At 46.0% G+C, this 10,128-nt stretch overlaps 1 long non-coding RNA gene across 1 annotated transcript; it reads right to left on the bottom strand.

The window, feature by feature from the left end:
* Positions 1-4,559: 4,559 nt before the first annotated feature.
* LOC129381569 (uncharacterized) lies at positions 4,560-8,275 on the bottom strand. Its single transcript, XR_008609740.2, has 3 exons — positions 8,133-8,275; positions 5,444-5,738; positions 4,560-4,856 (listed from the first exon to the last, which is right to left on the bottom strand). It is a non-coding gene; the product is annotated as an uncharacterized lncRNA (long non-coding RNA).
* Between the last annotated feature and the right edge of the window lie 1,853 nt (positions 8,276-10,128).

Below are 10,128 nucleotides of genomic sequence, written 5' to 3'. Positions count from 1 at the left end.
GCACCCCATGCGTTTAGTTCGTTGCTTGCTCCCGTGAAAGAATATCAGCGTCGTTTCCCTCCACGGCTTCACTTTCACTTCGTTATGCAAAAGCCGCGGGCGAATTACCTAACTTGCGCACTAGTCAGAATACTATGGCTGCCCACCCCTATGCGTGACGATGGGTGTATTATTTTAACCGACTCATCAAGTGAATCACACCATAGTCCTAACCCTAAGCCGGGAAAATAGAAAACTATTCAGAAATTCAGGCCAATCTCAGTTACATCATGTCTGTCACCAGGTTAACCGATTATATCGAAAGTCACAACCTCCTATCGGTGTACATGTACGGCTTCTAAACATCTTTCAACACAGGATGTTTTCCTCAGGATCAGAGACGAAGTACTAAACCACGTAGCGACTGGAGAAGAAAACGTAGTACCATAAGCTCATCATGGAGGAACTAGAAGAAATGAGATGAGGAAAGAAAATTTTCGACTACGTCAAATCCTTCTTAACTGGTAGGACTGTCACGATATGTTTAGCAGATATACGATCACCCAAGCTCAACCTCGCCAACAAAGGAACTCCACAGGGAGCTATACTCTCGCCCTTATTGCTTAACCCCTTATCGCATAGCGTATCATATATGATACGCACCAAACTTCTTTTTCTCACGGAGAGCGAGTGAAACGAAAAACGTTCTGCCACATTTTTCTTGATTTTATATCCTATCTGGCAACTACACTCGCAGTGGCTCCATCTTCCGAAGCTATTTTGAATCCTATTTGTATGCCACAACACGTGGACGAAGTGTCGCGTTCTCAAGGCTTCGAACAGGTAAGTGAATGAAATTTTTTCGTGCTTTTGACTTATACTATCATTTCAAAAAAATTATTAGCGTGTTATATGGCTCCTTGTCTTCCTCTTGTGACAATTTGAACGCCCGATACCTTTGCAATGCACCGCGAGGACTACATTTAGACCCGTATCACATATGATACACTATGCAGTTAGGGCTAATTTTTTTCCTCGTAAGCACGTCGGTGTCGTCATCACAGAAAATTTACATTTGCAATGTAATGGAGCATTGTTGTGTGCTTTCTTGATGCTGGAAGGTGAAGTATCCTTTTTTTGTCCTAGGCAATGGATGTCGGCACTTTTTACGGTGGAACAAGACGGGGAGTTCAGCCCATTCCCGGTGATGGTGACCGAAGCAGCGACAGCGAGCTCTCGGACGACGATGGGCAGGAACTGCTACCGTGCCGGGCTCCATCTGCGCTAGCAGAGGAGTCGTCTGAAAGCGAGGATGATAGTCAAGATAAAGCACCTCCTGCAACATCGACTTCTAGAGGCAAGGAAGGACCTGCGAAATGTACACACCAAAGTGGACGAACACATGCCTTGAAAGAGACCCAAAGGAAATTGAGTTCACTGGGAGCACCGTGATGCCATCGACTATCGAGGACCTTGACACTCCCTTCTAGTTTTTCAAATTGCTCTGTCCCGTTGAGGTGTTCAAGATGATTCGCGAAGAATCGTTGCGCTACTCAATTCAGTGTCGTCCTGAAAAGCCTCTCACGGTGAGCGTAGAGGAACTCGAAAGGTTCGTCGGAATGGCTCTTTACATGTCGATCACTCAGCTGCCAAGCACCCAAGACTACTGGAGCTCCAGCATCGGACATCACAAGGTTGCAGACGTGATGTGCCTCAACTGCTGGGAAGAGCTAAAATGGTTTCTTCACTTCAATAATAATGAGACTTTTGTTGCCCCTGCAGAAATTGGCCACGACAAGCTGCACAAGGTCAGACCCCTCTTGAACAATTGCTTGAGCAGCTGAAGATAATTCCGCGAGAAGAGAAACTGTGCATCGACGAGCAAATTGTTCCTTTCAAGGGACGAAGCTCACTGAAGCAATAGAATCCGAAGAAACCACACCGCTGGGGATACAAAGTTTTTGCTCTGAGTGGGGTGTCGGGTTTAGGCTACAATTTTGAGGTCTTCAGCGGTGCCGCGGAAAACAAGCAGCTACCAGGTGAGCTTAACCTTGGCGCAAGCAGCAATGTTGTCGTCAGGTTGTCTCGCACCATTACCAGGCAAAATAGTCACCAGTTGTTTTTTGACAACTGGTTTACTTCTATTCCTCTGCAAGTATTTTTAGAGAACGAAGGGATTCACTGACTTGGCACTGTGCGGCGAAACCGTCTACCTGGCTGCACCCTCCCGAAAGAAACGAAAAAGAAAGAGAGAGGAACATATGAAGAAAGGTTGTGCGAGGTGTCGAGGACCAAGCTGTCTGCAGTAGCGTGGCACGACAATAAAACCGTCACATTGCTTTCCACGTTGGCCGGTAGTGAACCAGCGGGCGAAGTAAAACGGTACTTCGCAAAAGAAAAAGCGCACAAAATGATTCCCTGCCCAAATGTTGTGTTGATCTATAACACACATATGGGTGGTGTAGACCTCCTTGACTCGATGCTAGGCTATTACCGAATCAAGATTCGATCAAAGAAATGGTATCACCGTATATTTTTTCACCTGATGGATCTCACTGTGGTGAATGCCTGGCTACTCTGGCGAAGGCAAAAAAGTGCCAAGACTCCCCTGCTTGAGTTCAAGTCTTCTGTCGCAGAAGGCCTCTGCAGGGTAGGGAAGTTACATGAAAGGAAGCGCGCAGGGAGACCCAGTACTGAAATCGAGTCACTCATTCAAGCAAAGAAGAGGCCGACGCTGGCGCCATTGCCAACTGCTGATGTTCGCCTCGACAAAATGGACCACATGCCGCAGTGGCTTGACAAGCGAGTGCGCTGCAGGCTTCCCTCTTGCAACCACCTCACAAATGTATCGTGCAAAAAGTGCAATGCGGCCCTCTGTTTCAACAGGGAGCGAAACTGCTTCGCATCGTTACACTAGGAGGGCAAGGTGTACTAATCATGCAAGCAAATGATATGGTCACCCTTGCTTTAGTGATGACATTTGAGGGAAGCTGCAACACCATTGTGCAATAAATGTTATTTCACCAATTTTCTCTTCGTTTTTCAATGCCGCTTCTTTTTTCTCTTCGTATCCTGTTTTTTTCCACGTCCAAAAAAATTACCCCTATTTGCATGGTGTATCATATGTGATACGCGAATAAAAACTGTCCTAAATCTAAACCGCTCATTATTTTTAAGAACTAAGTTTAGTTTGGGTGTTTGTGTTACAAGTCAAGGCTACTGAAATTATTTCACGCGAAAAAAAAATTCATGCAGTAAGGGGTTAACCTTGGTATGGACAATTTGACAAGAAGGTTGCATCAAATCCAAGACCTCAAATTTGCGCTCTATGCGGATGATATCGCCTTATGGACGCACGAAGGATCGTTAGGCCACAATGAAATCACCCTACAAGAAGCCATCCACACCGTCCATCACTTCGTGGTAGAACGCGGCATGGTCTGTGCACCAGAAAAGTCCGAATGGATCAGAATCCATGCACGAAACTACCGCAACAGGCCAAACCTACACCTCCAACTGGCGAACAGCATGCTTCCAGAAAAGATCAATATTTGTGCCTTGGGCCGCTGGATCCAAAGAACCAGGCGAGCGGATCACACTATCGCTACCCTGAAAGCGACAAGGAAGCAAATAGCAAGGCTGTTAGGGAAAATCACAAACGAAGGGAGGGGCCTGTACGAAAGCGAAACGATACGACTCGTTCAAGATTTTGTCATCAGCCGGATAACATACGCTCTACCCTAAACTTAAGTCGCACAGAAATCAAGATGGTCGCCCAGATCATGTGGCACGCGTACAAGGTAGCGCTAAGATTACCGGTGAGCACCGGAAATGAACCCCTACACGACACAAGAGTTTACAACACCTTTGAAGAGCTCAAGGCAGTGGTTCTTATAAATCAAACAGAGCGCCTGTGTGTCACAAAATCCGGACAACAACGACTGACCGAACTAAGCTACTCGCGAAAATCACCGTAATACAGTGACCAAATCCACCAGATACCAAGCCACATCAGGAAACAAATACAAGCCTCACCGATACCAAACAACATGAATCCCGAATACCACAAAGGGCGAAGACAAGCCCGAGCCAAGCAACACAAAAGCTTTGGGAATAATCAAAACGTGCAATACATGGACGCCACTCGGACTGCTAGAGGACACGTCAAATATAGCGATTCGCAACACGCAGCGGAAAACAGCCGAGATAACGGCCTCAATAAACACAACATGTATAGCCACTGCCGAAGCTTCAGCAGTCGCGATAGCAGTCAAACACAGCGATAGCGCCAGGCACTCTGCACTGATTAGCTCCGACTCTCAAGCAGCATGCAGAATGTACAGGCAAAGCAGATCGCCAAGAATCACGCTGAGAATCTTAGGCGACGCACTCCAAGAAGAACATGCAATCATATGGTGTCCAGGACACGAGGGCATCCCAGGCAATGAGAGGGCACGCTCCCTAGCTCGATAACTCACAAACCGAGCATGGAACCACAGTCCTTTCCAAGATCGTCCACTTACAGCTCGAGACATCCTCGAACACCAACGTCGCATGAGAGAGTGCCTTCCACCCCCGCATCGGCAACGGGGGGTACAAGAAGCCCGCGCATACAGAAGAATACAAACACACACCTATCACCAACTTGGGAAGAGCACACCACTTGAATTCCACCCTACGTGCCGGCACTTGTCCATGGTGCGGTGCATGGCCGTCACTACCATATGTGACGTGGGAATGCACAAAAAGACCACAGGAAGCAAGCTCGCCTGAGATGCTTACCTACAGTAGGGAACCGTGGGAGATCCTCCTTGCCCGGCTGGGGCTGGGGGCCGAGAGGCGCCTCTTGGAGCAGGCGGAGGGAGTAGCCAGGGTCACTGGTGTCATTGAAGAGGGACCCACCCAGCCGCTTCCCTCCCAAGCGACCCTTTCACTTATTCCCCTCTTCACCTTTGAATAATCAATAAAGTTTTTCATCCTCCTTCACATAAGTAGCACGTATTAGTCTGGCACAGATATCCATGAAGGGTTTCTTCCTCTGCGAAACCATATCACTCACTGTTTTATCCCCGTGCATGCTTTGGCGGTGATGACTCAGACCTAAGTTGCCAATAACGGATACATTACATATTTGGCAAACGAAAGTTCCGTCTCCACAACATGAGTTGAGATGACGCTTGAGATTATGTCTGTGCTTCAATGGTTTACTAGATTTATGGCAGGTGTCGGGTTTGTCGTCTGTCAGTGTTATGGCGTTTACGGAGATCTGTCATCCGCACGAATCAGTTACGACATCATTAACAAGTGTAGGGTTTCTCGCCTGCGCGCGTTCGCTTATGAACGTCTAGATGGACGTATACTACGGGAATAATTTACCACATATATGGCATTTGTAGGGTCTCTCATCTGTATGCATGCGTTTATGAACATCTAGGTCAGGACGCCGAAAGAATTTGTCACATACCTCGCATCTGTAGGGTCTCTCGTCTGTGCGCGGTCGGTAATGTTCAGATAGATGATCAGCCAGGTGGAACAGTTCACCACAGGTGTCGCATTTGCGGTTTTTGCCGGTATTCTTGGGGCAACGTCCCACAAACTTCGAATTCTTCAAAGATGATTGATCACATGCTTTGCAAATATGGGCTGTGTCACGGGTGTGTTCGTTGGCGTGTCTGTGTAACGCATGCCGTCTGCTCCAAACATTTCCACAGACACCACACAACTCTTGCGGTTCCCTTCCTCCGGTTCCAGTGGGATTCCTGCAAGAAGACGGACAAAGGAGCTCAATATGCCGACTCTTATTACGGGAGGACAAAAACACTTTTGGCAATTGAGAGTTTGACAAACGAAATCGTAGGTTATTGTCAAGGTGACTTGCTGAACCTGAGTGGCAAATAAGTTGCTGCTGAGTCTTCAAAACGCTCACAAGTAGTATTCAGGCAAAAGTCCTGAAATGTGCCCTCGGAAGTGAGACATTCAGTATTGATAAAGATTGTTTTGCATCAGCTAAAATACGTCCGCGTTTTTAGGAAGCCTTGCGTATTAAGAACAGTAAAACGTTCGGCATGTTACACTTATGTAACACGTGAAATTGGAAAGCTTGCTGCACACGTGGTATTGAAATTACGCTATGCAATCTGAGGGGTCAGACTTTTTCCGATACATAACGAGCCACGCTGTGAAGCAAACATATCAAGCCGTAGGTCGATCACTGCTACGACACGTGCTTTAACCTAAAACAATGCGTAAAGGTTCTTTCATTCTCTCTGTCTTTGTTCTTGTTTTCTTCGTTCTATCGCTCGTTCTCTTTTTCATTCATTCTTTCGTTTTATCTTTCTTTCGTTTCGTTTCTGCATTTATATTCAGCCATTACAACTTTGCCTGCCTACGGGGAATGAGCCATACCTTATGATCATATATTTTTTCTCTGGGCTAGACCCGCTTCTTACGGGTAGGAGCGATTGCAACGACCCCCTTTAATGTCTTCGCACTTCGCGCTTCCCTTTAAGGTCTTCGTGCTAAGGTCTTCGCGCAAGTCCGACGTCACATGTCACAGCTTAATAACTACATATCGAATAAGAAGAAAACAAACTTCAAACCTTTCTGCAGCCGTTGTATCAAGGCATTTGACATTCGACTCGTATTCGAACAATAAACCGTTCCCACCGAAAGCATTAAACAGCCGAGGCGCAGATCGCCTATCCTCCCACACGCGGCGAGTAAAAATAGGTAAATTACTTCAGTGTGTTCACACAATATGTATGAATTGTGCTGCCGAAGAAGTTCCTCTTTGTTTGCTTTTTGATCTCCTTGTGCAAGTATGCACTACAGCGTGTATTGCAATCTACGTTGATGTAATATAAATAACCTGAATTCCCCTATACTTTCTGCCCATGGCCGACAGCCTTTTTCTTAGGAAGGTAATGAAGTTTGGTACGACATCTTTTGTACAGTTTGATAGATACAGAAAAATAAGACCGGGTTGGCAGAGCAAGGATGCCGGCGCATAGTGCATGTCTTCTCTCTTGTCTGTTGCTCTTTCAAAATATCTGAGCTAAGCACTAGATGAATATCGTTCGCTATTGTTGCGGTAATGTGCTGTTTATTTGTTTACCTATATCTATTCATGTTACTGCGGTTAGCATGAGTCATGCAATCTTATGGTGTGCTTCAACTCGTGGGGTGTTATCATGTACGTCGTTTCTAATCATGCCAGATTGGCCGGTATCGGGACCAGAATACGTAATCAATTGTGGCTAGGTAAAAAAAAATTAAATAAATACCAGGGAAATTGATTAACAGGCCATGAGAGCGGCAGTGATGTTTTCGGAAAATCCGTGTAGGTCTAAGAACAGAATTCTTTGTTGATCTTCCGCGTGGGTTGTAATCAAGTTATTTTATTTATTTGAAACACTTCAATTTCGGCAACCATGTCAATTATAATTTTCACTTGTTTTTTTTTTTCATGACAAACTTCTGAAATCGCTAAGTTTGAAAAGATCAGATGCTTAAAATTTACAGATTCAACTTCCCCAAAAATATAACAACCGAAGTTCTATTAGCTGCATCTCACGGAGAATCCTCAGTGGACAACTTTGTTTTACATCCATTTGCAGTTTCCGTGAAATTCCTACAACGCGAACAAGAATTTCCAAAGTACCTACTCATGAAATAGCATATTTCAGAGGGCTGTGCTATGCGCATGTATTGTGCACTTTACATGTCTTATTTGGTGCAACTGATAACATAGTTGCATTACTTTTACTGCAGAGTTCAAATATTTAATTGTGATCCTTGAGTTTCTCACTTTATTCTTGAGTATATGACATAAGGCAAAAATGCAATTGCTCCAATTACAGAACCAGCATATTCTTTAAATGCAGCGAACGTCACCTATGTTGGTGTAGGGTGTTGCAGAGGAAACTGGTTTATCCTGCCCCATGTACCTAGGTAGTAGATCCTGAGCTAAAGCTTCCAGTTTATGCCAGTGCCATATAGTGTGAACCGCAGCTGACATTTGGCATTTGAATGGTCAGAACTTCCATCCCTCGCAGAAGTTCGTCAGTGCAAGCGCCACTTAGCCATACAGACAATTCACTGTCGCCTCAGTGAGTTGCTCTATGAAAAGGAAGTGTTGCGAAAGTTTGTCTCACCTAGCTTCGTTTCGCAATACGTCCGATGCTTCCTCCATGCCTGCGAGGCTTGTGCTGGCCTGTGTGTTATCACCGCCACCACCACTGCTGCTGCAGTAGGCCTGTAGTGTGGAACCGCTGCTTCCGTCTTCGGTCTTGTCTGTATGCCCTGAAAGCAGAGGTGCCAATTCCCCCACTGTGAGACTAGTGACGAGGCTGCAGCATTCCGTGATATGAACGCGCAGGAAGAAAGAAGAAACACTGACAGCACTGGTGCCGTATGAAGTGATCCTCAATGTTCTGGCCATAAAAGCGCGAAACCACAACGGAGTATAGACAAAGAGAACAAAGATGTTTTCAAAGTTATTCATTGTTTGATTCCTCGGCAATTTATGCCTAAATCGGCGCTTGGTTGATCTTGGAATGCGTGATGTTTGTTCCCTCGCTTCTTTTCGCGCTTTGATAGTGAAATGGCTCTGGGATAAGCTACTCGTCATGAGACGTCGCTGCTACATCTGATACAACAAAATATATCATGTATGCACGGACCAACTGCTACATACTAGCTTGCTGCTATTAAAAATGTTCATGACGGCGAGTCTGCATGGTTCTATCTTCATTAATTGTACTGGTATTGGCTACTCATTCTCACCTAATGCGGAAGCTTTTCGGAAGATCAATCGCTCTCTTTTATGCAGAGGTGAAATTAACGCAAGCTCTCCTCATTTACCTTTCAAATTGCTCGAGCAACATTTCGCTAAGAAAAATCAGTTAATACCGAAAGTAGTGAACGATTCAGGAAAGAGAACATCTGCATACGCCTCGAAAAAAAAAGTTGGGCAGAAACGCCCCTGGGAATTATCAAAGTATGCGTTAGCACTGTAGCACTTGCTCATCTCCACGCAGCCCAGTGTCGTTATCGTTGTTATGAAACTTATCCGGCGAGTGCGAAATACGGCACTACGACGACGCGAACTAGTGTGGGCTTCGCCACAAGTAGCATTCACGACGCAAGCAAAGTAATGAAGATGGCGACGCGACATGAACTTATATTCCGATCACTATAATCTTCATCGCTCTTTATCGCCTTATCCATCCGCGTCGAACAGTTAAGAATGGAATTCGAACATACCCGGCTGGCGGCAGCGCCGCACCGACTATGCCTTAAATGCGATATGCGATGCCGACAAATAGCGCCGACTTCTGATAGCTTCGCGTGCTGTGTTATCGCTGCTCACTTATTGTTCAATAGAGACACGCGGACCAATATCTTGAAAGCGATCTGCGAAAGTGGCTGAGTGCGGCGTTTGCTGAGAGCTCCGCGCGGCTTTATGTTGTCACCGCTTCTTTGGCTTTGAAGCGCGAGGCAGCACGAAGGTCAATTTGCTCGCTGCTGCGGGCGCTATCTTGAAAGCTGGCGTCTTAATGGACGCACGGACGGTCTTCTCGTTCGGTAAGTACATAAAGGCTTATGGATCTAAAAATTCGGGTTCATGTGGATTGCTCGAAAAAATGAATTTTTCTTTTACTGTAAAGCTTTCATTCTGAGAAATTCACGTGGGGTTTCGTCGTACATTTGTGCTATATGGGGGTGCAGGAGAATTTTTCCTTTCCAAAATTCGGCTTAGCTTCGGACGCGTGGTTATGTCAAGGACGCGTTACAGGGTAGCCTGCAGACTTGTAAAGCCTGGTTTAGTTGCACAAAACATATGGAAATACGGCGTACTGCGCGAAGCCAGGGCACGCGAAGCATTTCGGATCTACAGCTGCAGTTTAAAAAGATCAGTACAAGTGACCGATGATCCGAGAAGATAAATTGTGGGACACGACGCTGTTCCCGATTCCGTCGTAAAGGAGAGTGCCAGACCCCCTTCTTGAAACATGAATCACGCGGCAGTTAAGATACCAGTGTGCACTGGAACAAGGGCGCCGCGTGCCTCAATTTCCCTGCTCTGGTTATCGGTCACTTGTGCCAATGTTTTACCGCTCTCTTTTACCATGTGGCCTGGTACAGGCT

This window comes from Dermacentor andersoni, chromosome 11, assembly GCF_023375885.2.
Source record: "Dermacentor andersoni chromosome 11, qqDerAnde1_hic_scaffold, whole genome shotgun sequence".
Classification (NCBI taxonomy): Eukaryota; Metazoa; Arthropoda; class Arachnida; order Ixodida; family Ixodidae; genus Dermacentor; species Dermacentor andersoni.
This window is presented reverse-complemented; position numbering and strand designations above follow the sequence as displayed.